Source organism: Falco peregrinus, chromosome 4 (assembly GCF_023634155.1).
Source record: "Falco peregrinus isolate bFalPer1 chromosome 4, bFalPer1.pri, whole genome shotgun sequence".
In the NCBI taxonomy this organism is placed as follows: Eukaryota; Metazoa; Chordata; class Aves; order Falconiformes; family Falconidae; genus Falco; species Falco peregrinus.
In genome coordinates, this window is record NC_073724.1 from 38,982,431 (window position 1) to 39,007,769 (window position 25,339).

Here is a 25,339-nt window from a genome sequence, read left to right on the forward strand (position 1 = left end):
TCAGGTGAGTGGTATCCTGATGCAAAGCAGTTTGTCTGGAGCAAGGCTGCATGGGCAAGGGTCAGGGTGATGGCCAGGGAGGGTAGCTGGGGCTCTTGTCCTGCCCTGCCACTGTGTAGCAGGTTAGAGGAACCCCCAAACAGTCCACATTAAAAAAGCAGCCTCTTGGGGAGGAGCTGCATAGCTGCCCAGAATACCTGTCCCATCTCCTGTACTGGAGCATCCTGCCCCAGGACAGGGCTTCAGGGCTTGCCAATCCCAAGTCACAGCTCAGGTCTGCGTCTCCAGGACCTGAGAGCTGCACCTTGACTGAGACCAGAGGTTTCAGAATCTTGGCCAAGAGGAACCAGATAATAACCCTAGAAAAGCTGGCACAGCAATTTCTGCTAAAATTGCAGGTCCTATGTGGAATGCTACTTGACAGCTCAGCATTCTGCTTGTTGATGAGGCTGCTGCTGGGCAGACCCAGGTGATGTTGTGTAGAGCCTGGAGCATCTATCCTGTGCCCACCTTGTTCCAAGCTATAAGCACCAGGAAAGACCCTCCTTGCATTCTCAGTGCCTGCCAGCAGCCAGGGGGGAAGCCAGCCAGGGGAGCTGGCAAACATCCCTGGAGCCCCAGGGGTTCAGTTAAAACAGGTCTAGACCTCTGACTTGACAGCTCTTTTCCTTCTGGCTTCTTTCATCTCAAGGAAAGGAAACCAATTTCCTTTGCAAAGTAATCTGAGCTCCAGGAGTTAAAAGTGCTATTTAAAGAGCTAGGTGATGTTGTTGCACAAGGAGCTTACAAACTACAGACAGGTCTCTGCCTCAGTGTGTAAAAACTGGGCTAATAATGGTTTTCTGCCTCACACAAGCTGGTGAGAATTAATTAATTTTAAAAGCAGTCTGAAACAGCCACCACACAGGTGTTAAGTCTAATTTATTAATATTCCATATTTGAAATACAAGACTAATGACTTATGTGCATGGCAAAGCATGCACTTTCTATGCTATTAATTCAGTCTTAATGGTTTAGCTAGTACTTAAATATATCTGTACCTCAAAAAAAGAAGTGTTGCACAAGATAAAAATTGTGTGCAGGGATCTCTTAAGTGTGATCTTTATTATGCTGTTTCAAACTCATTTCATGCTGTGCTTGTCAAGACCAAACATTTGGCTTTTGCTGTAGCACACAATGCCTCCTGATTTGCCAAATCCCCACCAGGACGAAGAGGCTCAGGAGAAGTGCATGGCAGTGGAGAGGTGGCAAGTAACCAGATTTTTTCCCTGTAGTTTTGTGGTCAGTGACAAGAAGGCAGAAGGGGGTTGTGCTTGCTGTGGAGCAGGTTGTGCAGCCCATGTAGGTCTCCAGGCTTGGGATGTAGAAGTCTTCTGTAGGCATTGATAGGGATGCAGGGACACGTGCTCACCAGAGGGCTTTAGGCAAGACTCTGGGTATCACATGGCCTTTGCTAATGCTTTATCCTCCCTGCAGTTAGACCCTATTTTCAGAGCTCTGATGAGTGATTAGTTTACAAACAAAATGATGGGATTTTGCAAACGTCTTTTGGCCATTTTCCAACTGACCCAGAGCACAGCTTTGGGTTTAGATGCGTTTAATTATTTCCCTGTGTATATGTGTGTCAGTGGTTTAGGGAAGACATCCGAGCTGTACATACTATGAGGCAGCAATTGTATCTTCCTACATGCTTGTACAGTAATTAATTCAGAGTGGCTTGGCTCTGGGTGGAGCCCCTGGATGCCCTGGCAGGGAATAGGTTCCATGTTCCACTCTAGAGAAAAAAAAAAACTTTAAGAAGCTCAGAAATAAAACTGAATAATAATAAAAAAAAAGTTTTGGAGCATTTTCTCCCTGCCAAGTCTGATAAAATTGGGAGAGGGAACAGGAAACCCCTGGAAAGTCTAGCTATGGAAAAACTGTAGCTATAAGGAGATACAGATACACACCCTAATATATGTAGGGGATGTAAAAGTAGTTCTCCGCTCCAACCTATTTAGGAGTTGCAGTAAACTCTGACACTTCCTAGTGCTTCAATGACATGCACAACAAGGACTTCAACTAGATATATATGGACTGAGAGAGTCGCATTTGCTCCCCTTGGCTTTGAAGGGGACTAAATTGGAATTCAGGGAGGCAGTCACCAGGCTTAAGGGGGCTAAAATTTAAATGCACTGAGAGTAAAATGGCCTCAGTTTGGGTGATTTTTTTTAAGGAAAATAAGTCCCGGTGAAGAAAACTTAGTACTGCACAAAGTTCAAAGTTGTTTTTTGCTATGAGGGCAAAAGGTCTGCAGGGCGATTCAAAATTATAAACAGAAATTGGAGAGATGCCCATTGTGATAGTCTGAGCCCAGCTTAGATGTAGATAAAGAAAGAAAGTTAATTTTTAACTTTAACTAAGATTTTTGCACATTAAAAGATGCGTTGAAATCCCCTGTGATGCAGCTTAATGAGAAACAAATATATTTAATAATTTCATGTTTGTCTCAAAATGTGTGAATCTGAGACTTCTGTGTTGACTGTTTGTCACTGGATTTATGGCTGTCTTACCCACACCTGCCACTGCTTTTCTGAGAACTGCTGTTTGCCTCCAGGTAAATTCATATTGATACTGTCTCTCCTTTAGCTACCCACATGCTACAGAGGGGAAACAACAACAGGCAAATTCTCTCCATCCTGGATGAAGGTGTCCATGTGCCACCAGTATCCATTTCACCCATGCCCCTCTAGCTGATGCCTCCTGGGGACTCAAGGGGAGATCACTGCTCAGTGCCCCCACAAGCCCCTCTTTCAGTTCCTCAGCTCCTGGGTCAGGGTGGGGAGATTCCTTCCAAAGGGTGTATTAGACCCTTCTGTCTTATGGGGTGATGTGCATTTTTCTTCCTCAGAGTTATGTTTTCCTTTTAACTCAGACTCATGATTTTTGTAGACTTTCGTTTCTGCCTTGTATGCATATTGTGAGCTGGAAAAGAAATCTTTAAATGGTTTGAAGCTGCTGCTGACTGTAAGGTAATCAGAGCTGACAGTGGGCTTGCGCACACACAGAGCTGTAAATCACTTGAATGTATTGCACATAATTTCCTGGTGCCTGCTCTCCTTGGGAGCAGAGCCCCTCTGGGATGGATGTCATCACACCGTGTAAGCTCCTGGGTTTGATGCTCCTTTTGTTTGCAGGGAAAATGGGTCTCACCTCTGCTGAGATGAGGGGAACGTTATGGGCTGCCACAGGGACAGCAGCTGCCTGACTTCACTGTAGCCTTTCCCTCTTACAGCCTCAGGGATCTCATACTTCCTCCATCCCATAAAATATCCAGTACTTTATTTCAGGTGTGCAGGGTGGGTGGGAACTCCCTCCTGAAGTGCTGCTTCTTAAAACGAAGGGGGAGGGAGCAGGGGAATAATGGGGGGAAAGACTTGTGAGTGATTGAAGGCATTGTGTTTCTGTGTGTCCCGTTAGCTTTAGATGAAGGGTCCCAAGCAGGAGAGAAAAGCCCTTTATTTTACCCTGGAACTGTATGGAAGACATTTTTGTTGCGTTAGTTATGAAGTCAAATCTCCACGCCTTTGTGTGGATACATGCAGATCAGCATTTGATAGTTTAAAACACAAAGCAAGCGGAGCCCACAAGGTAAGAACACAAACCAGTTCCAGAAAATCTCAAGGCAGTCATTTTTTGCAGTTATCTGTCCATGCAATCATTGCAACTTCTGCTAAACCACCAAAGATCCAGCAGCCACCTGGAGCAGTGGGTAGCAATGGTGGCTGTCACCAGAGGAGCAGCCATTACCTCTCCTGGCAGTGTTGGTCTCAGAGCAGGGTGGTGGCACCACTCCCTTTGCATTGCGGGCACTTACCGTGCCATGCTTTTCTGCAGATCGAGTCCCATTTGCCTCCCAGAGCTGCCAGCAGATCTGGACACCTTTGTGAACATAGCTTTTTTTTCTTTTTTTTTTTTTTTTTTTTTTTTGGGGGGGGGGGGGGAATTGCTTTTTTTTTTTTTTCAACCCAGGCATGTTACACAATTACAATGTGTATTTATTTCTACCCTCACTACTTCCTCTTGAAATTATGCAAGCTGTTTAAATCTCTCTGGCATTTTCATGGAAGGGTGGATTCTGCGGGGTGTGGGTGTGTGTGTAACAGCTATATAATTTCCTATTTCTAATTTCCCCTGGGGAAGGGGGACCGAACACCAGCACCATCTGCACATCTCAGGAGGCTTAAGAACTTGGCACCCTGAAAGTCAGCTAAGTGGGATCCAGCACCCCAAAGGCTGGGCTGGAGGATCTCAGAAGGAAGCTAATTAGTCTCCGTCCTTTTGAACTGAAGAACTAGGATTGCTTGACAGTGATTGCGACAGATTTCTGTCCTTCGGGAGCTGGGCATGGGAACAGATGGGGCACACGAACCAGCAGATAAAAGAAACACCTATCGTGGGTCAGTGCTTGCCCTTTGTATCTGCACCAAAAGCCTGATTCTTCTGCAAACACCTTATTTCACAAAACATTACAAACATTGTGTTAGGAAACGCTGAAAGAAAATACAAAAATAATCTGGATGTAGATCTTGCACCTGCTGTGAAGTGACCCTGCCCGGTCGGCAGTGGGTGAGGCGGGGAGGTGAGGTGCTGCTCAGGGGCGAGAGGTGAGGGTGGGTGGGCAGGAGTCTCTCATGCTTTGTCTCCTCGGTCGTAAAGCTGCATCAGCCTCTGGACTGACTGCCCTCAGCCTGCCTCTGCATGGCTCACGAGAGAAAATTGTCTGCTCCTGCCTGCTAGCTAGCCTTCCCCCTCCAGACCTGAAATGCATGCTAATAAAGGAAAATACCCCATGAAAAGTACACTGGTCAGATGTGTATGAGACCCCAGCTGTTCTAGCACTGAAGTTGCTGGGGAAATTGAAGTGTAGCTTGTTTATGCTAACTCTGCAAAAAAAAATTGCCTCTGTAGAGAAAAGCTTCCAAATTTGGGCTCTTAAAGGTGGGCTCCAAAATGCCTTCACAGCTAGCTAAGCACTCACAACCTGAGGCAGCTGGACCTGATGCACCCACAGCGTGGCTGGGCACAGGGATGGTCTCTGCATGGGGAGAAGAGTGAGATTTGAGGAGTTCCCTCAGTGGTGAGCTCAGCTCCACCAAGACCCTGAGGTTTCCATCGGCTCCACCAGGCTGCTGGGAGCTCTGCTCTGCTGGAAATGAAGCTTTTGGCATGGACCAAGCAGAGAAGGGGTGGGTTGAGGTGCTTCCCTCCAAGTTGCACAGGCTTGGGTGCTCTGGGCACAAAATGAGCAATTCTTGCATCCACCCCACTTTTCTCTCATGGTTGGGTAGATGAAAATAAGAAGAATGCTGGTGTTGGATTATTTATCTTGCCCAAAATGCCTGTGCTGATGAGCCTCTACATATCTGCATCTTTTGGACAAGCCAGTGGATTTGCAGCATAAGCAATCCAGGAGGATGGGATAGCACTGAGGTCAGTTCACATCCATGACACATTTCAGCCTGCATCTTCTTTGGCCTGCTCTATTCTTTTCTTCTTCCCCTGGAAGTTCAGCTGCTGCCTTCACAGTTTGTCATAACACTATGCAGGACAAATAAATACAACCGAATGATACTTGGGGGACAAAAAAAGAAAATTAAAAATCCTAATGAGTTTAGAGAAGCAGCTTGGCAAACTTTTGATGGAGGTATGGCTTTCCTTGACAGTGTGCAACTGGTCTGGACAGCCAGAGAGATCCCTTCGATCCCTGTTTTTCCAGTGCCATTGCTGCAGGTCCCAGGACACAGTAGGTGGATGTGCCAGAAGGCCACCTGACGTTTGGGGACTATGGAGCTGATTCAGGTGTGATTCAGTTCTTTCTCCTCTCTCAGACCTTTTGCATGAATAGAGCAAGTTTCTGTCTCAGCATCTTCTTCACAGGTGAAAGGGCTGGGGAGGGGAAGGGAGAGGGCAAGGAGAAATGAGCAGAAAAGCCAGGTGTGAGATGAGGCTGAGGAGAAAAGGTCGATCCTCCTCCTTGCCTAAGTCCTCTCCAGAAAGTTCTGCAGGATGGCCAAAGTCCCTGCCATGATTGCTGCTGCATCTCCTTCTGCTGACTGGCAAACTCTTCTGTAATGTTGCCAGGTCAGGTATGAAGAGTGGGGGAGGGGCAGTGTGTCTGGAGAAGGGAAATTGCCTCTGCTCAGTCCCTTTTAACACTCTCCTCCCCAGCATGCCTTTTGCTGTCTGTTTATCCTAACTGGCACCTCCAGCTTTTAGTTATATATCGTGGTTATCTATAAAATATTTTAATATTCTAGGCTGGGATGCATTTGTAGAGTAAGTACCATTCTCCCTAGAACACACAACACTTGCTGATGCATTGCACAATTTTTGGTACAAGCAATTTCAATTTGGTCTTCCCTCACACCACACAGTTTTAAAACACTTACGTAAAATGGTGAAGTACTTTAGGCTACGTGTATGTGCATGTGCAATCACAGCATGAAATGAAGGATGCTCTTAGTAACACAGGGCATGATGTACTTCCATGAGGACCAGGCCCCCAGCACTCTGCATGGAGGTGTAAGTCCAGCAAGCTCTAAGAGCCTTAGTCCACCAGCGAGGGTGGTGGGGCATGTGAGGGCTGCCAGTGTGCTGGGGGGGGGGGGTGGCATGGCCTTTTCGGGTGCAGGCAGATGTGCTGCCAGCAGCTGGGCGCAGGCTGGCATTGTCACTCTGCTCCCAGTGCCCGGGGCAGAGGAACAGGCACAGTGAGCTGAGATCAAAGGTATGTGAAGACATAAGCCATGTCTTGCAAGTGCCTGTTTGTCTATAGATCAATGAAGACTCAATGATCTGACTTGCTTGGTCGCATCGTGCACTGTAAACATGTAAAGCTCCCATTCCTAAGTGCAGCCCTCCCTAATTCCTGCTGTCACTTGCACAGCTGCGAGGATTTTCTCCAAGGCTGGGGAACCAGGCTCCTTGGCTGCAGCAGGCTCACCGTCTGGGAGTGTATGTTCCTCTGCAGAATGTATTTGTTACTTAAACCAGCTTAAACCAGGCTGGTTTCAGGTCTTGTCAGGCTGCTCTCCTGTGCCTGGCCCCCGAGGTGCCTGCTGTGGGGAAGGGTCCCCACCTGCCTGACATCCAGCACAGCTCCCTGGCTGATTGGTTTCAGAGATCGTAGGGATGGATGCTAATGCTGCTGGTTCCCAGCCCACCTACAGACACCTCTATTTATATCTTCAAATTTAATTGTTAATCATTACACTTTAGATGTATCCTCCTGACATGTATTTATCCCTTCTGGAAATAAATTTAGCCTCCTGTGACTGAGTGAATAATGGTAAAAAGGAAGAAAATAGTAGAGAAACTGAGCTAAGTATCTCTCATACCCATGTGCAGTACATCTGTACTATCAGACCTGGTGTCTTTCTGAAGGTCCCTGGTCCATATGCTGCAGTAGGGCCAGGGAGGAGGCTGAGTGTATTGGCCACCTGGAGACTTAGAGTAACTTTGCAGAGTGCAGGTCCTTGGGCAGGAGGATGGGGAAGGCACCACGTGCTCCCTTCAGGGCCCAGAGATGCAGCAGCTTGGCAGCTCAGTTCACTCACTTTCAAACTCTTCTCCTTGCTAAAGATAGCATCCTTGGTATGCAGACTTGGGTCACAGCTTGAGAACTGGATCCAACACCTGCAAGTGGTCTTCGTTCTTCCCTTTTATTAGCTCTTTTTAGTGTTTTTTTTAATGTGCTGGTGAATTTTGACATACAGGCATAACTTTACTATGATGGGCCAAATGCATTCCATAACATATAATAAACCAGTATATAAAGGGTACTGTCTTGATACCTTCACCTTTTGTTTGGGGTCGGTTGGCATTCGGATGGATTTGGTTTATACCTGTACCTCCTTTCAGCCACTTTATTTCTTTTTTAACTTTCTTAATACATACACATGAGATTTTCTCTTTCAGTTAGAAGCAAAGATCATTTCACAGGACCAAGGTGGAGTTATTCTGCTATTTGTGAGAATGACAGTCAGAAAATTCTTACAATATTTTCTATAAAAATGTGTATTTTCTTTACAAAAAATGTTTTACAATTCTGTAAAACCTCTAAGGTAAGAGTTAAAGCAAACCTATTTAAAAGCAAAGAGGAAAAAATAAGTGAAATGATCAAAAGAAATCTGAAATGTTCATAAACTCACATATCTCCAGGAGTAGGTGCTTTAGCCAGAAGATCAAGTGCCACAGAGCTTTCAGTAAGAGCCTGAGATCTGGCTGTATGGCTGCTAACAAATTAAAAAGTGGAAAAACATGTTTTCAACGAGGGGTAGTTTTCCTTTTAATTGAAATCATCAAAAGAGGAAAACTGAACTGTGAACATGTGCAGATCGTGTGCTGGGAACAGGATAATCAGCCTGCTTGATGAATTCCCCAGTGCTAGGGGTCTAGTTGCTATTCTCCTCCTGATGGAGAGAGAAGTCCTTGCAGAGGATGCCTTGGTGGTGGACCATGTCCCTGTGCCCAGAGAAGCCCTCGTGGAAGCCTGTCATCCTCCTGCAGGAGGTGCCCTGGGTTGGAGGGACTAACTAGCTGACCCAAAAGTGGGAGTGGGAGGTAAATCTCTTTGAAGGTCTTGGAAAGTGGGAAGACAGTCCTTTTAAAGAAGGCGATCTGGTGCTGTGCTTTCTCTCCCTTCCCGAGTCCAGCTCGTCCCCAGGGAAGCTAGGTGGGCTCAGGGAGCCGGTGGGGCAGACGCATTTCACATGAGCAAGCCCTCTGCATGAGCTGTGCCCTGCTCAGGCATCCTGAGCCCTCTGCATGTAGGCACCTGTAGCCACTGCAGGGGATTGTCACCTCCTGCCTGGAGTTACACATCAGGAAAAGGAAGCATTTAAGCCACTGCCCGCTGTAGGGGCAGCTTTTCGGGTGATTAACAATATGGACGGTGGGTTGCTAATAATGCATGAAGACAGGCTGGAACTCAGAGGGAACTCTGCAGGATTTTTCCAGAAAATCTGTCCATGCTGCTGACAGGTTCCTGAGTTTTATTCATTAGCTGCATTTTTAATCAATTTGGTTTTAACCAGATTAACAGTGACTTCAAATCCAGTGAGCAAGGAGTGGGGAAACAAAGAAAAGACAAAAAGAAGAAACACCCTTTATTACTTATTGATAGAAGATGAAGCTCTGCCGCTCAGCCAAAATTAAGTGAAGCCAATGAATTGTTAGCAGTGATGTTACAGATGGTGAAATTCAAATGTTAAATGCTTCAGGTTTTGGGCAAAGTCAGCAGGTAGTGAAGCACAGGAGTGTGACAGCTAGCTACCCTGCTCCTGCAGTACCCCCAGCAGGTAAGGGCAGGGGGGACTTGTGTGCCCGGGACAGCAGGGCTGAGACTTGAATCAAGTGACTTTCTTTCCTGCTTCTCTGTTTAACATGGTCCTGACTCCTGGACTGTGTCAACAAACTTTCTTCACTTTTCAATTCATGGGCTTGACTGTGGGGTGTTGTGATACTTCAAGTAGCTAGGCAAAGCAGTGGAAATATATTATCTACATGCAAAATGCTCTTTTCTTTCTAAGATAATAAAAGTGTCTGAGGAAACAGGGTGCCTGGAGCACTGAGAGATGATGACAAAATTAATGGTGGCCATATGGAGAGCCAAATAGGAGCAAACCCCACTTTATTACCATTGGGAGTGCAGATGCGATATTTCTGGGAGGGGAGCTAAGGGTGTTTCCAGAGATTCTCACTAGAAGCAAATGCTTTTACCATGAAGTAAAATTTCTGGGTGAAAACAAAAAAGCAAAACCAAATTTCCATACCTCTGTTGAATATGAAGAAGGCTGAAGTGTGCTCCTATGCAGGAGGTGAGCAGAAACCTGAGTATTGTTTAGGTCAGGCTGTAAATCCACTGAAGCTGGAGGTTATTCACAGGAATCATGGGGCTAACAGCACTGCTCCTGTTGTAAAATTGAATTTTAGTATTTACTCATTTCTCGGCAACTGTTCTGGGTACTGGCCATTTCTCAGCATCCTCTGAAGTATTTTGCCTTGGAATAAAATCCTGGAGATCATTTTCATGTAACTCAGTATTTATCCTGACACTTTTCATTATTAATGCACATTTAATCCCCCACCAATGTGACTGAAAATGAAAATGCAAATACTTAAATAACTAATTATGTCCTTGAAATCAGCTTCTCTTTTTTCCCCCCTTTTCCCACCTATTTTAGGGACATTTTTCCCAAAGCAAAACTCTGTCATCCTTGCATTCCCTGCCAGCCCTATCAACCTTTCCAGTTGTCTCTGCAAGCAAGGGAGTGCTCTGGCCCTTGGATGCGTACTGACCGAGAGCCAGTCTCCCAACGTAAAATTTTTCCTGCAAGTGAGTCACTGGATAGCGAGCTCAACAGTGTTTATTTTCCCTGCCCTGCACGATAAGGGATGACGTGTACTGTGGATCTCGAAGCCTCTAATGTAATTTAAACCTGCTTGCAACAAAGAACAGAGAATAGTATTAAACTTCATTTCAGCGCACTAAAGGGAGAAGATGCCATCTGTTCTTTATATTGCTGTTAATGAATATGCAGAAGAGATGAACACACTCGCCACCCAAGTGGCACGGCGGCCAGTGCACCGTGCTGCCTTGGGAGCAGCAGCAAGAGCGATCTCCAGAGGGGCTTCCTTGCAGCACGGCAACCACTAGTGCATCAGGTACAGTCACGTCCCTGGCCTGCTCCCCCTGGAAAGGGACTTGCTGGCAGCTGGACCCCGAGTTAGGACCTGCATTCGCTTCAACGTCAGGAGACAGCTTTATACTGGGAAGGGGTGGGGGGATCCCATTCATGCAGCCAGACCATCCCAGCAGGAACCAAAGTGCTGCAAACGTGGACAGCAGCTGGAGGAGGCACAGCTATGGCCAAGCACTATGCACAAGCAGTCGGTGCCAGAAAAGGAGCTCTTCTGCTCCTTGCAGTAAGCAGCACGTTTGTAATCATTTGCAGTTAACTCATTAGATTACCTGTGAAAATGCATGGCAGAAGCTTCAGCATGGTTCGTGTTATGTCAACAAGAAACAAAGGAGATGTACATACATCTTTTTGCATGTGTAGGCAAGGGAGGAACAGTTGGCAAGTGATCGCAAGCTGCAGAAATATCTTCATGATTTTAGGAGCAAAGTCTGTGGTGAGATCGTGTTATAACGAGGGTTTGGACTGAGACCTTCTGGGAGAGATTAAAGGAAGGCACAGAATTAATGTGTAGCAAAGAATGAAAGCTTGTCAGGAAAGAGAAGTAAATCATGGAAGGAGGAGGACAGTGTCTTGACAGAAGGGACAAAGTAAAAAATCAAGATACTGCAGGTAAAGGCTTGACGCAAGGGGTCATGTGAAGTTCAAAGTCAGACTCCAGCAAAAAATGGCATGTAAAGAGGCACAGCCTGTGACAGCAAGCATAAACTAACCCCCCAGTAGGTAAAGGTTATGTGAAAATGTGATGCATTACATTGCTGTGCAGAAGAATTTGCAAGAATCAGTGGACTATGCATAGCCTGGACAGAGAGAAAGAGGAGGATGCTCCTACCTCAAGCAAATCCTGCAGAGAAACAAAACCAATTGCAGGCTGACAGGACTGAATCAGCCACCTGAAGGAAGAGGAGTATCCGTGGATCCCCGGCTGGACACACACAAGAACAGTGCAGATGAACTGCTGAGTGGGTTGAAAGATTCAATTTCCAGGAACAGCAGACAGAAATGCAGTTGGAGTTACAATGCTGTCATGCCTCTGGTTCCAGCAAAAGGATGCATTAGTGCTGAGCCAGAGCAATGAAGGAGGGATCAGAGGGGTGTCCTCCAGGGAACATGGATGATCTGAATCCAAGGAAAAGGTGAGAGAACTTGTGCAGCAGGGCTTTGCAGGACCTCCTGGTACACAGTGCTGTCCAACAGGAGTTCAGAACACGAAGCGCAGTCTTTGGTTCTATTTTCTGAACCACAGGGTATAATCCTTTTCCCTCTGCATATCAAACCTTGGGCTGAGGCTTCAGGAAGAGGATCATCCCCCAGAATGACTGGGAAAAGTTTCTGTGCTGTAATTATACCTCCAAACAAAATGGAAGGGGGTCACCTCTGAGCAGACCACTGTCATCCCTCCCACCAGCAGCCCTGTCCCTTCCCTTCCAGCAATCAGAGGGTGCCCTTGTGGCAGCACCCTCTGCCCCCCAGCCCTGCCTTTCCCTCCTTGTCTTCCAGGCAGCTGCATTGTTCTCACTGGTCCAACATGAGCAGTTTCCAATGATCAGAACATAAAGACTGTTTTCTCACCAATACCAGCTTCCCAGGGATTTTCTTTTTTATTTTTGCCAGAACATTTTTTTGCTAAAATGCTTGCCCTAAAAATATATGGCTCCTTAATTTATTAGTCCACTAGAGAGAATTGCATCATGTCTGAAATGCTTTAATGAGGATCTAAGGTGAGGGACAATCAAATAAATGATAATTAGAGTGTCAGAGAGGCATTCCCAGATCCCCCACCCTCTCCAGATGTCAGTACGCCACAACAACCAAGTAGAAGCAGGAAACAGGTATTGAAAGCCCATGTGATGCTCTTGATAGCCAGCCACCCACTGCAGCTGTTCCCTGTCCTGCTGGACACAAGTAGGGCTTCTTATCACAATGTTTCTTCCAACCTTTCTGGTGGCTAACAATGAGTTAGAGCACCAGTGCACACAATGGCACATGTTGGATTTTTTAATAGGCTTTTCCTGGCTGTGTTGGTTGAAGATTAAAAGTTCATTGTCTCTGGACAGTGGAGGCCTGGTTGTGTCATGACCCAGCGCAGCAAGGAGCCAGGTCTTTGCTGGTAAGAGAGGGCTGGGTCTGTGTACGCAGGCTGGGGGAGCACACGTGAGTTTTCAGGTGAGGGCCCCACCTTGGGCTCCGCCTTGGGGCATGTCTGCATGCAAAGGGGTGGTATTTCCACTGGTGCTTCAGTACACATGGAGAAACCCTGATTTCCTCACAGTTCCTCTGTTGCTGAGGCCACAGCCTTCATAGGAACCACATGCTGTCGAGGCTTTGTTAGGACAACATACCTCTTTTACACAAGGCTTTACTCATAGACTTCTCTGTAGCACATTACATACCTCCAAGTGGCAATATTTGATGGTGACCGCTACAAGCCTCAAAAACTAACTCCAGAAATGATGGATACATCCGCAGCTGCAGGTCTGGGTGTCCTCATGTACAGAGAGAGAGAAGCACCCTGCTCTGAGCTCTGCCCTTGTGCCCGGCATGGGTACAGGGGTTGCTCCCGGCAGGGAGTGAAGACTCTCTGGCCGAGGTGCGATGGAGGTCCCTCACAAAGACCCTTGAGCTCCTCTCAGGGGGAGGAAAAGTGCCAAAGGTGGGCTGGGAGGTTGGGGGCAAGGCTTCTCTGAGGATTCCCCATGGAGCTGTTCCCAGAGGCTGAGCCAGGAGCCTGCTGGTACATTGCAGGTAGAGAAGAGTATCTTTCCACCACAGCCGGCTCTAGTAGCACAGCCTCATACAGCCCAGCTCCACATGTGCCCATGTGGGGCCAAGGGGGTCCCCAGCACCAGCTCAACCTCCACCAAGGGTTGGGACACCTCCTCCGAGCTCAGCCTTTCTGAGCCCTTCTGAGTGGTAAGGTCTCCAGTGAAGTCCTTTCTTACATCTTCATCTCTGCCGTTGCCTTGCACTGAAAATCCAGCAGTTCCTTATTATTTATAATCCACTGAGGCCTACATGGTATTACACAGTGTCTCAAAATATGCATATTATTTTATATCAAATCTAATGTTGAGTCCACTCTAATGCTGCAAGTAACGCCAGCTCTTTCACCTCCACCCTCCTGGCATTGCATGCTGCTGGTGAGGAAAAATACCAGGGTTTAGTTTAAACAGTTAAAACCTTTGTGGCACAGGGCTGATTTACGGGATGCTTCATGGGATAGTTTTTAAAAAAAGGACTAGTCCTTCTCAAGTGTTTGTGTTGTTGACCAGGACCAAGAATGTATGTGGGAATGGCATGAGCAAGAGCCCAAAGCCCACAGTGGTGACCAGAACCAATCTCAATCACACACTTCTGATGATCCATACCTAAGGTACCACATTTTTCCAAACACAGAGGAAGACGCAGTATCTGCTCTCTGCTCCTCAGGCACCCTGAACCATCACAGTGTGATTAGGACACTCAGAAGGGCAGGATGGGAGCTAAATGCTAAGATTGTTGATGGAATTGCTAATGAGGACCTAAAGATGACATGGTGAATGATAGCAGATCAGTAATTGCTTTTTCCCTATAGTGACTTAGCAAATTAGAAATGGAAGAAGAAAAGCAGGAAGAAATTTGAGAGCTGTGCTGTTTAGAGTACCTGTTTCTGTTTATTTTTAACCCCCTCTTTCATCCTGCTAATTCCTTTTGCAATGTTTTCTCTCCCTCGCTCTGTGCAACGCTGCATTATATTTGCAATGCCCTGTCATTCGCATCATGTCTGAAAGCTGTCTTCTTCAGACATGAGCCTATTTAGACAAGTTGTCAGGCTGAATGGGAAAAATCTTAAATCAATGTATTTCAGCATGCAATCATATACAGGCTAATTTATCTGCTGCCCTGTTCAGCCTGCCAGTTTAAAATGAGGTCTTTCAGGCACGGTGGCTCTGAAAGTCTCCTGATTAACAGAGCAATTTTTATTGGTAGGACGACAACATGATTGTTTTATGGTAATTGTTATCATTTGGACCTGTGTATATGCAAATGAGGGAGATTAAAGTAAAGAAAATATAAAGATGATGAATATGCAGCATGTAGCCAAGATGGCAGAAGGACAGAAACATTTGACGTATTGATATTCTCTACCATGGCTGGATGGCAAAGAGGTGGCTGCCCCTCCAGGCACAGGGAGGTCCCATCCTGGAGGTGAAGATACCTCCTCCCCTCCCCAGCAAAGGGCTTTGGGAATGAAAGGCAGGTAAACAGACAAAAACCATCAAACAGTAGCACAATCTTGTCAGTGCAAGCAAGACGTGTTGAGAGGCACCCACTAACCCTAAGGGTGCGACCCCTTTCTGGGTGGGTTTAAATGTATTTTCAACTGTTCTTTTTCTGGTTTTCCTGCTCATTGCTTCCTATCACTTTTACTTCTCCTACTGTTGTCTTGTTTTTGTTTTTTTTTAAGTGAAGTTTGGATGTGTGGAATACATTGCCTCTATGGGCATGGAGCTTTCTAGACCTCACTGGCACGAAACCATGCAGCAAGACTACCCCACCAGTAAATCTAATCCCTCACCTCAGAAGAACTACCTCTATAAATAAAAAATACTCCAGTCTCTATCCCTTCAGCTCTGCTGCCCCTGAAATCAAAAGCAAAATCCAAACAGCTTCCCTAGGGAAGGTCTGGCCCCTCAATGTCATGGCTTTCTCACTGAAACCACCAGCAGGTCGGGAGCATGCAGATGCTCACTGAGCCTGGATCTGCCCGCTAAGAGCTGGACTGAGATCAGCAACGCACTTTAGATAAAGCACCAAGCATTAGATCATGCCCCTTTTTTTCCTTTTTTACATTACGTTATTGAGGCTTACAGGAAGGGAAGCAGGACAGCAAATTTTGTCTCTATTAAAAACATGTCAGGCTTTTTCTGCTTTGTAATATATTTTGGTATCCATCTGGGAGAGCGGGTCTGGCCGTTCCCTGCAGTTACAGCTGTGCAGTCCAATCCACTGCAGCCTCCCTTTTGCTCCATCTGCTGTAAATGAGGAGACCAGTGTAACCCCTCCATTCTTCTTAATGTGCCACAGTCCTCAGCTATTCATTCTTGCTTTGCAAGCCTTAGCTGCTCATTCTCACTGCATCTCCGAGCTGCCAGTCGCTGCTATGCACCCACTCCATCTCTTTCAGGAGAGCTGTTAGAATACAGACTGACTCTGCCTTGCCCAAAGCCCCCGAAGAAGAGTGACGGCCAGCAGGAAGCTGGACACGGTGAGGACCATGGTAATGCAGCTGTGGATGGGACTGCTCATCGCTTTTGCAAACGATCACAAGCAATTTTACAAGTTTGCTGACATTTGCGCCTGAGCAGATTAGGCATGCAGTGCTCTAGTGTCAGAGGTGCTCTGTCTTCCACCAATTATTGCATGACTTGGGAGTCTGGTCCCGTCCTCAGGGTCAGGAGGGCACATCAGAAGAGTGCATTGTGCTGGTTTTGGCTGGGATAGAGTTAAATTCCTTTATAGTAGCTAGTATGGGGCTATGTTCTGGATTTGTGATGAAAACGGCATTGATAACGCAGAGATGTTTTCATTATTGCTGAGCAGTGCTCGCACAGGGTCAGGGCCTTTCCTGCTCCTCACCCCACCCCACCAGGAGCAGGCTGGGGGGACACAAGCAGCTGGGAGGGGACACAGCCAGGACAGCTGGCCCCAAATGACCAGCGCCATATCCCACACCACGTGGCGTCATGCTCTGCATGTAAAGCTGGGGGAAGAAGAAGGAAGGGGGGGGATGTTTGGAGTGATGACGTTTGTCTTCCCAAGTAACCATTATGTGTGATGGAGCCTGTCTGTCCTGGGGATGGCTGAACACCTGCCTGCCGATGGGAAGGAGTGAATGAATTCCTTTAATTGCTTTGCTTGAGTGCAGTTTTTGCTTTACCTATTAAATTGTCTTTATCTCAACCCTCCAGTCTTCTCATTTTTACTCCTCTGATTCTCCCCCATCCTGCTGGGGTGGGGAGTGAGTGAGTGGCTGTGTGGGGCTGAGCTGCCATCTGGGGTTAAACCACAACATGCACGTATTCCTTAAAGGTTTGATTACTTGAGCTGCCCAAGATGAGAGCCAGTTCTTCCATAGCAGAGGTTTGTCATGAGCAGGAAAAGCTGAAGAGATTGAAGACCCATTTCTCTTTACTTTTCTGTTTCGGTCCTCTTTTCCTGTGTTTCTGAAGAATATTTACAGCTATTTTCTTATGAGCCTCTGTTGTTCTATGCTATCGCCATTTCAATAACCGTAACAGAGCACTTTGGTCTGGCATTTTGTTCAGCCTCTGTGTGGGTCATGGACCCAGCCATGGACCAAACTGAGGATTTTCTCTTGCCATTCCCCTCCCTCCCACTCCAGCTGGCAGCACAGAGGTTGAAAATCTCAAAGCATGTCTGCTATGTGGAAAGGATGATAAAACTGTCATTGGGGGCTACCTCTGATTCTATTGCATTTACCATGACACAGGGCTTTCCTTGCAGGCTCTTACCCCCGATCAGCTGAAATGTGGTGATTTGCTCCAGTTCTAGCTCCCGCACTTGCTGCACTGTGCACTGAAGGATTGCTTCACTGCCTCCTACCACCTAATGCAAGCTGCTTCTCATGCTAGGCAGTACCATCTGTGGGAAAAACCTATCCCAAACCTCTCACTCCTCACACAGTTGATCCATTTGAGGTCTCTCCTTTAAATTAATCTGCCAAAGCACATCTTTGTTCTGCAGTTTCACCACTTATACTGCTTTCAGTAGTGTTTTCCCTGAGAAGTCATCATGATAAAGCCACAGACCCGTTCCGACACGCTCTTCTCTTTGAGGATCATTGACCAAGCATCTTGCGTAAGGTACTTTCACTTGTGAAGTACGTACACCTGAAGACATGTTTCCGAGTTATTCTTCCTCACGTCACTGGCAGGCATCAGCGTCAGGGATGAGGTGGCAGTCCTGCTCAACTCTGTCCCAGCAAGGAGCTAACTGCAGCTCACAGTCCAGAAAGGCTGATTTTTTAAAAGCCCAAAGCCAAATTGCTGGAAAAAAATCCTACCGTTTCAACTGGAAAATCTGTTCAGCTGGAGCTGGGCTGCAGAAGAGGATGGCTATCTCATTTTGCATAAGACACCAGCGAGTAATCTGATGATTTTCTATGACTAATACAATAGGTCATATTTGAATGGTCGATCGAGAGATGGTTTCATATTCTATTACCAAATCCCTGAACCATCTGGTTCCTAATGACTTCTTTCAAAACAAAGGGAATAAAACTTCTGAATTGTGCAATGCATTCTGACATCCTCTCTTAGACAGAAGATGCTCATTGCTTCACATCAGCAAATGGGATCAATGTCTCCATCAATTACAGCTTCCATGCACCCCTGTCAGGTATTTCTGGCCATGCATTTAATGGCAAATATATCCTCCTTTTTGCTCAAGCTGGTCCATCCCTGGGAACCAGAGGGTGGAAAGCAGAGGGCAGTGCCTATTGCCATAGTGAGTTTCCAGCAGGGCAGTTGTTCCAGCGGTTCCAACATGATAACATGAAGGTGGGTGAAAACTTGGCAGGAGCGTCAGCACGGCAGGGTGCTGTGGCCTGTGCTGCAGCTTGGCATGTTTTGGGAAGCATTCCCCAGAAATGCTCGGGTGCTCACGGATGCTTACCTGCTCAAGGAAGGGTGCCCTGTGCCAGCCCAAATCCTGGGCTGGGTGAAATACAAATTGCAGACAGAAAACTTCAAAGAAACAAAGTGTTTTCAAGGGGAAGCTGCTGCCTTTGCTTCCTGAGGCCAAGCCCCCGGCACAGCCCAGCTAAGTCGGCCACGCTGTTGCCTTTTGAATTACTGACCCCGAGTGCAGTATCTATGGCAGCAATGGCCACAGGGGCTCTCAGCAGCCCAGGCAAAAGCCTGTGGTCACTGAAGCCCTCTACACCCTCACCGAACTGGTAGAATTACCCGAGCTGGTTTGCCTAAGTGATAGCTCAGTAACGTTTATTAGTTGCAGTTGCAGTGCAAACCTGCCCAGGCCAGAAGTTTATCCATCAGCGCTTTCACTGTTACAAAGCTTTCGATGACGTGGGGTTTGTGTGTTGTGTAGCAAAGGCCCTGAGCCCCCTCTGCATGTGGCAGCCTCTGCTCCAGGTGGTCCTGGGCCACAGCAAGATGTGTGCAGAGGGGCTCACGTGTTCTGCCTTCAGTCCCATGTGCCCTTATAATTTGAGTCAAAACCATATGCAAACAAAAGGACATAAAATTGATATATTTATTATTCCCTATTTATCACTTATATAGTTTAGCCAGGCATATCATAACATTGTTTGTGAGATGCTATCTGGGATTATATATCCAATAAGTACGGTATATTATCAGCATACTATAGCACTATTATGTATAATCATACATGTTTATAGATGCCCCATCACAGACCAGCATGGTTCTTGGTTACATTTGTGATACACTACTTGTTGCGTCACGTTCACAAATTATATGCTACCTCTAATTATGTACATTTACAGATGTATGCCGTATTTACTGCACACTATAGGATTTGCATCATCAGTCAGAGTCATCCTGTTGGTAAGCCAGCTAATGTTTATTTGTTTAATGTCTTTTGATTCTTTAAACATCTGTCTTTTAAGCCATGGGTGCCTTACAATGGATTAATCCAGTAGTTAGACCTGACTTACACAACTGATTAACCCAGCCAGTGAAACTTTGGTTTCCCTGTGAGCCGCTGGCTAAGAACCCGGCCATGTCACAGGGGCCAGGGTTTCACCACCTATGGATGGTGTTACACATCTACCCAATGCAGCTTATTTAGGAAGAGCTTTGCTCTTTGATGGGTGTGGGGTCTCTGTAGACGTGAACTCAGCTCTCAAATGAAAGGCTGGATGAGGGGCTGTAACACCACCTAAAATCTGGGCTGCCAGCTACACCTCTTCTGTATTGCGTGCTCAAGGGTAAGGATTCTTGGGTCTGCAAATAGCATTGGTCTGCTGTGCTACTTTGGTCCTTTCCCTAATGTCTATCGAATCGCTTCTCTGTTCGTACTACATAATTTAGGCCTGGTTGAGTACAGAGTAGTTTATTTATTTATGTATTCAAATTTTTAAAATGCATCTCTAGGCATCTTAGCAGTACACTGGAAGCCTACCACATAAATTAAAAATAAAAGCATAAACTTAGACAAAGGACCATCCATAAATAACTCCTCCTCAACTCACACCCTTAGCAATAGCCTTAGCTTGGAAAAGGGAAATAGATGGGCTTTACAGCCTGTTGGGAAGGTTAATAAATCTGGGTGCTGATGGACCAAACGGGAAAATGAGTTTCAAAATTGAGGTACTGCCTCTCCATCCCTTTTGTGGAGATGCCTTGCCTTGAACTCTTCACCTATCTTGGTCCTCAGCGAGAGATCAGATCCTGCTGGCCAGCTTAGGGCTAGAAACACGGACTGTCAGGGACATCTCACACTGCTACTGTGCTGCAAACTTGCTGATCACATTCTGATCACATTAACAGCTTGTTTGAAAATAACTTTTGTCCACAGCTTCAAAAGCAATTTAGTTTAGCACTATATTTAGGTATCCAGACTAAGACATATTAGAGATAGCTGTATAGTCAGAAGATGACTATTCACCCTTTTCTAAAGATCAGGCACTTTTTATAGATGTTTTTGAGCATCAAAACCACCGGTTAGTTTTGAAAAGGTAAGTCTGTGTGTGAGTGTACAGGGGAAACCATCCTCTTTAGAAGTAATTTGCTGAAAACAGTTTTAGTATTTTGTTCCTGCCTATGGCAATTTATGAAACACAAATGAGATATTGTACCAGTAGCAATGCTGAAATAAATCACTCTAAAAACAGAACTGAAATTTTATTTCATTACTAAAGTAAATATAAAAGTGCTTTAGCACAGTTTCAAATTAGATTGGGGTTTGGTCAAGCTTGTTATAAATCCAATGATTGTAAAGCAAATGGCTGGAGATGAACTCTCAGTAGAGCTCTGTTACAAACATAGCTAATGGGATGCTGTGCAGTGCAGAGCAATAAACAGAGAGAAGCAAAGGGGTGGATTTTGTGCCTGCAGTACAGGAATCAAAAGCAGTGATACAGCACGCTGTGTCCCAGTCTGCTGTCCAATTCTTGGGCAGGATGCTGAGAAAATAGAAAGGGGGACAGAACATACCTCCAAAACTGACTCACAGCCCTAGAGAAAATGCCTTCCTCTGAGTAAGCAGGTAAGCAGAGTTTGAGCTCAAACCTGGGTCCTACAACCTGCCTGCAAATGATGCTGGAAGACCGTCAAGGAGGGCACACCGCAGGAGGGAAATGCCTGCAGAAGGTGGAGTTCTCTGTGCTGGCAAAGACCAAGTGGTGAGACACATGGTGGTGGCTCTGCCTCCTCAAGAGCAGGGCTAACTCCCAGTTTGAGGTACCCCAGCCGGTAGTCCCGTACCTACATCCACCCAGGGATCACAGGGAGCTGACCGCACAGATACAGCCGTGCAGAGATGTTATGGTACCACAGGCTCTTTCTCAGGGGAAAAAGAATGTAACATCAACCATCTGCTGGGAGCAGATGTTCACATCAGAAACAAGGTGCAACCCCAGAGCAAGAAAGTCACAACTGTCTGTGGGTGGAAGCTGGGTAAACCATCTGGGGGGACTTTGGAAGAAGCTTGACCAACCGTTGCTGACTGCAACATTCAGCCTTGGTGCTCCTTCCCTGGTGCAGTGATGGGCTTGGGGAGCTGGGGTGCTCCCTCCAGCCTACACACCCATCATCGTCTTCTTGCTCTCAGCTTGCGGAGTAGCCAGTGAGGGACTTCAGCAACATGAAGAGTAACCGTCTCACTGCTGAAGCCAGTGGCAGTCTTCCTCCTGCAGGAGAAAGCCCCACGTTAGCAGTTAGCGATCAGCTTCAGCTCGCTTCTGATTTCCAACGGGGGCCAGCTGCCGGCACTCTGCCTAGCCAGCTGGCAGCACCTGAGCCCACCGCAGCTGCCCTCGGAGGTATGGCCCCTCCTTCACCTCCACAGGGCTTTGGTGGGACTCATGCAGGAAGAGCCCATAGAATAGCACTTGCTTATCCCTAAAGCCTTACAGCCCAAACACCAAACTCCCATCTGATTTCCGAGAAGGCGGGACTTGATCCCATCAGGGACCTGCAAACCTCTGTTCAGCAACATGCTTTCCCTCCTCAACAGGAATATTTTCAAGCTGGTAGAGAGTGAGCTGCCTTGTTATTATTAACCTGCTTGGGGGTTGATTCAGAGATAGGAAAGTTATTGGAAAGATACTCATTGGTATGTAAAACCCTGCATCTTAATGACCAATAAATAAGATCCGTCGCAGAAGAGGGAAGATTGAAACTATAGTTGCAAGTAATTTCATAGCAGGATAGATGCCACAATCTGTGCAACATCCTGGAACTGACATGTTTTCTATATGCTGTGCTCTACCCTCCTCTCACAGCACCTGCACTAATGTAAATGGGTATTACACATGTTCATCAGCTGAACAATAAGCCCTGTGGAATGAATGATTCATTACAAAATGGTTTCTTTTGGAAAAGAAAGAAGGTTTTGTCTAGTTTTTAGAAGTACCGCAGGAAAACTCCGTTTATTTATGCCTGCTTTTGTTTGACAGTAGTTTCTTTGTTTCTCTCTGCTCTTGCGTTTTCTAGTGCCAGTTAGCAGCAACGTTAGGCAGTGGCAGCCACGGAAAGAAAGGAAAGGCAGAGTCATTGTCAAGAAGGAAAAAGAAATATGTGCCTAACAAAATAGAATTCAAGCAACGTGTTTAAGCAAGCAAACCAAAGGCATAGACATCTGAGGTTTTTCTTCAAGTGTGTTTACATTTTCTAGTTATTTGAGCCTGTCATTGCCCATTGCAGTTCTGATTTCTCGCTTCAGGTTGTTCCTAATTCATTACCTTAACTCTGGTCAGAAGAATTTTATCCTAAAGGCTCAATTGATGTTTTGCTTTACAGCTGTGGCCTAGAAGGATATGCTTATTAATGGGCACAAGCAGATTTGTGTTTGTTATGCTTTATTGAATTTACCGAGCAATCACCAATAGCCATTATCCACCAATACCTGTCTACAGGCTGCTTGTAGCCCATCGCCTGCTCTCACATCAATGAACTGTCCTGGGAGGCCATCCCATGCAAGCTGACACAAGGACCTGGTACCCCAGCACCTCCTGTGACTGCAAAGCCCTGGCACCGGGAGTCCACACTCACCACCACCCACCACCTCCCTGCCCCAGTCACCACAGTCTCCCTGCAGCTGGCGAGAGCTTTTACCCACGCAGCACAAACCTGCCCAGCTCCCGAAGGTGGCAGCTCCTTTTTGTGCTGGACACGAGACTTGAATGTGCCTGCTCTTGTTGAGTTTTGCGATGAAGCTTCTCACACCTAGCACAGTTTGGAGTTTCCCTGTAGCTGCAAACAAGTGGGATGCTTTATAAGCTATAGGAAAGTCAGGCTCGCTGGCTGAAGTTGTTTGGGAAGCTTGGGACTCCTCTGATTTCTGTGGTTCGCCTGTAATTTCTGTACACTGCCTCACCAGGTGTTTTCTCTGTAAAGTTTGTCCATGAATTGAATTTCAGATGAACTTCATTCATTTCCAACATATAGTGTATGTGCTGGATGTGATCTCTGAGGAGAATAATACCACCAGAACTGCTTGTGTTAAAATACACTCTACCTGCCTTTAGTGAGCTATTTGTCTCATAAGCCTTTATAAGCATTCAAAGACAAGTTGTCTCTTCCCTTGGATTAATTTCAGTATTTAACTGCACCGTCCGAGAAAGACACAGCCAGGCCTGAAAATTTTTAAATACAGGATAAGGAGTATCTTTCTATGTTCTGATGTATTTTTCTTTTTATTTAACAAGAAAATCATGGAAAGGAGGGAAGTATCCCAAGGGAGTATGAGAGGACACATCTGCCCACTGACAAAATAAAAGGAAGGTGATAGACATAAAGAAAATGTGCATTTCCTCATCAAGGCTTCCCTCTGGAAGTTCATAAAGTAGCTTCACTAATGAAAGAGCAATTCATGGTGTACGGAAAAGGCAGGAGTAAGAACAGACACACAGAGAAAATCAGAAGCATGCTAGAGTCTGAAAATGTGCCATTCACTTTATAATTCAAGGCACAATAGGCATAAATAAAATGGGATGCAAAAAATCAATGAGGGTAAATAGTAAAGAATACTTTGGGGGAGATTGGAGAGGAAAGGTGTAATTGCTGTTGAGGAATGTTTAGAAATTGCTCAGATAAGAGGCATTAGGACAATGGTATATGGGACTGATTTATGGTGATTCAAATCTGAGGCCAACCCTAGCTCTAGCAACAGATTAAAGGATGGATTAAACAAGCACCCAGCTGGGACGGCTGAGATAAACCTGGCCCTCCCTGATCTCCAGAGGACCGAGCAGAGTCACCATTTTGCCCTTTCCTGGTTTTCTCTGCTTTTACAGCCCATCCAGCACCCTTTGCAATTTAACTGTGATGCTTTCCTGCGGTGTCGGGGAGAGGTCTGCCGTGGGTCTGGTCCAACATAGTAATCTTTATGACTGTCCAGTTCCATCGGCTTCAGCGTGGTGTCAAGCCAGCCCACAAGCAGGCATCCATAGCGCAGGCTGTCAGCTGCTGCTCTTGCTCTGCATCAAAAAGGTATTTGAATAATGTCCAAAATTACACTCCAACCTGTCCCAGCTGTTTGACACAAAGATTGGGTTAGGGATGGGGGCTCATCTGAGATCCCATGTTTATCACCCTCAGTGGCAGCTTGGGGCTGGGTCGGAGTGGTTCTTGGCCCGAGCAGCTGGTGTAGAAGAGCTGTGTTGTGTCCCCTGCCATGGAGTGGGGACATTGGTCTACAAGGAGGGCTGGCAGGGGCCATCAGACGGCATGGCCCTGCAGAGCTGCAAGATAAGTCTGAGCTCAGCCAGGTGCTTACGGTGCTTGTTGAGGGTGTTTGGAGCTCTCATCTGGAGAGAGGCAGAGCCTGTGGTTTTGCTAAATCCTAAAGGTGGAAGCGGCTCCCAAGTGGGGAGAAACAGAGATGTCTGCTCCTAGTGCATCTGCATAGGAAAAAACCAGAACTACTGGTGAGTTTGAATGATGCAAGGTAAAGGAGAGAAAGGACATGAGGTGAGCTGGCAGGAGATGAGAAGCACTGACACACAAATGGCAGCCCATCCATAGGTTTTATATGCCACACAGTAATAAATACCACAGAAGTTAAAACAGGGCACAATGGATGGGTATGGGAGTGCAGAAAACAATCAAGGATATGAGAGAGACACAAGGGAAGTGTAAGATACCACCCCAGAGAAGGGAGGGAAGTGTTACAGCATAGAGGTGAGCGACTGCAAGGAATGACATGCACACACAAACACACAAACACACAAAAGCAAAAATAAAGAATGAAAGAAATATTGTGCGAGAGGTCAAGGTAAGTAAGAAACTCCTCAGATATGCAAGGGAAGAACTCTCAGGAGGAGGCAGAAAATTTATTTGTGAGACATGGCAAGGATAATTTATTGATGTGAGTTAGCCACTGGTAAA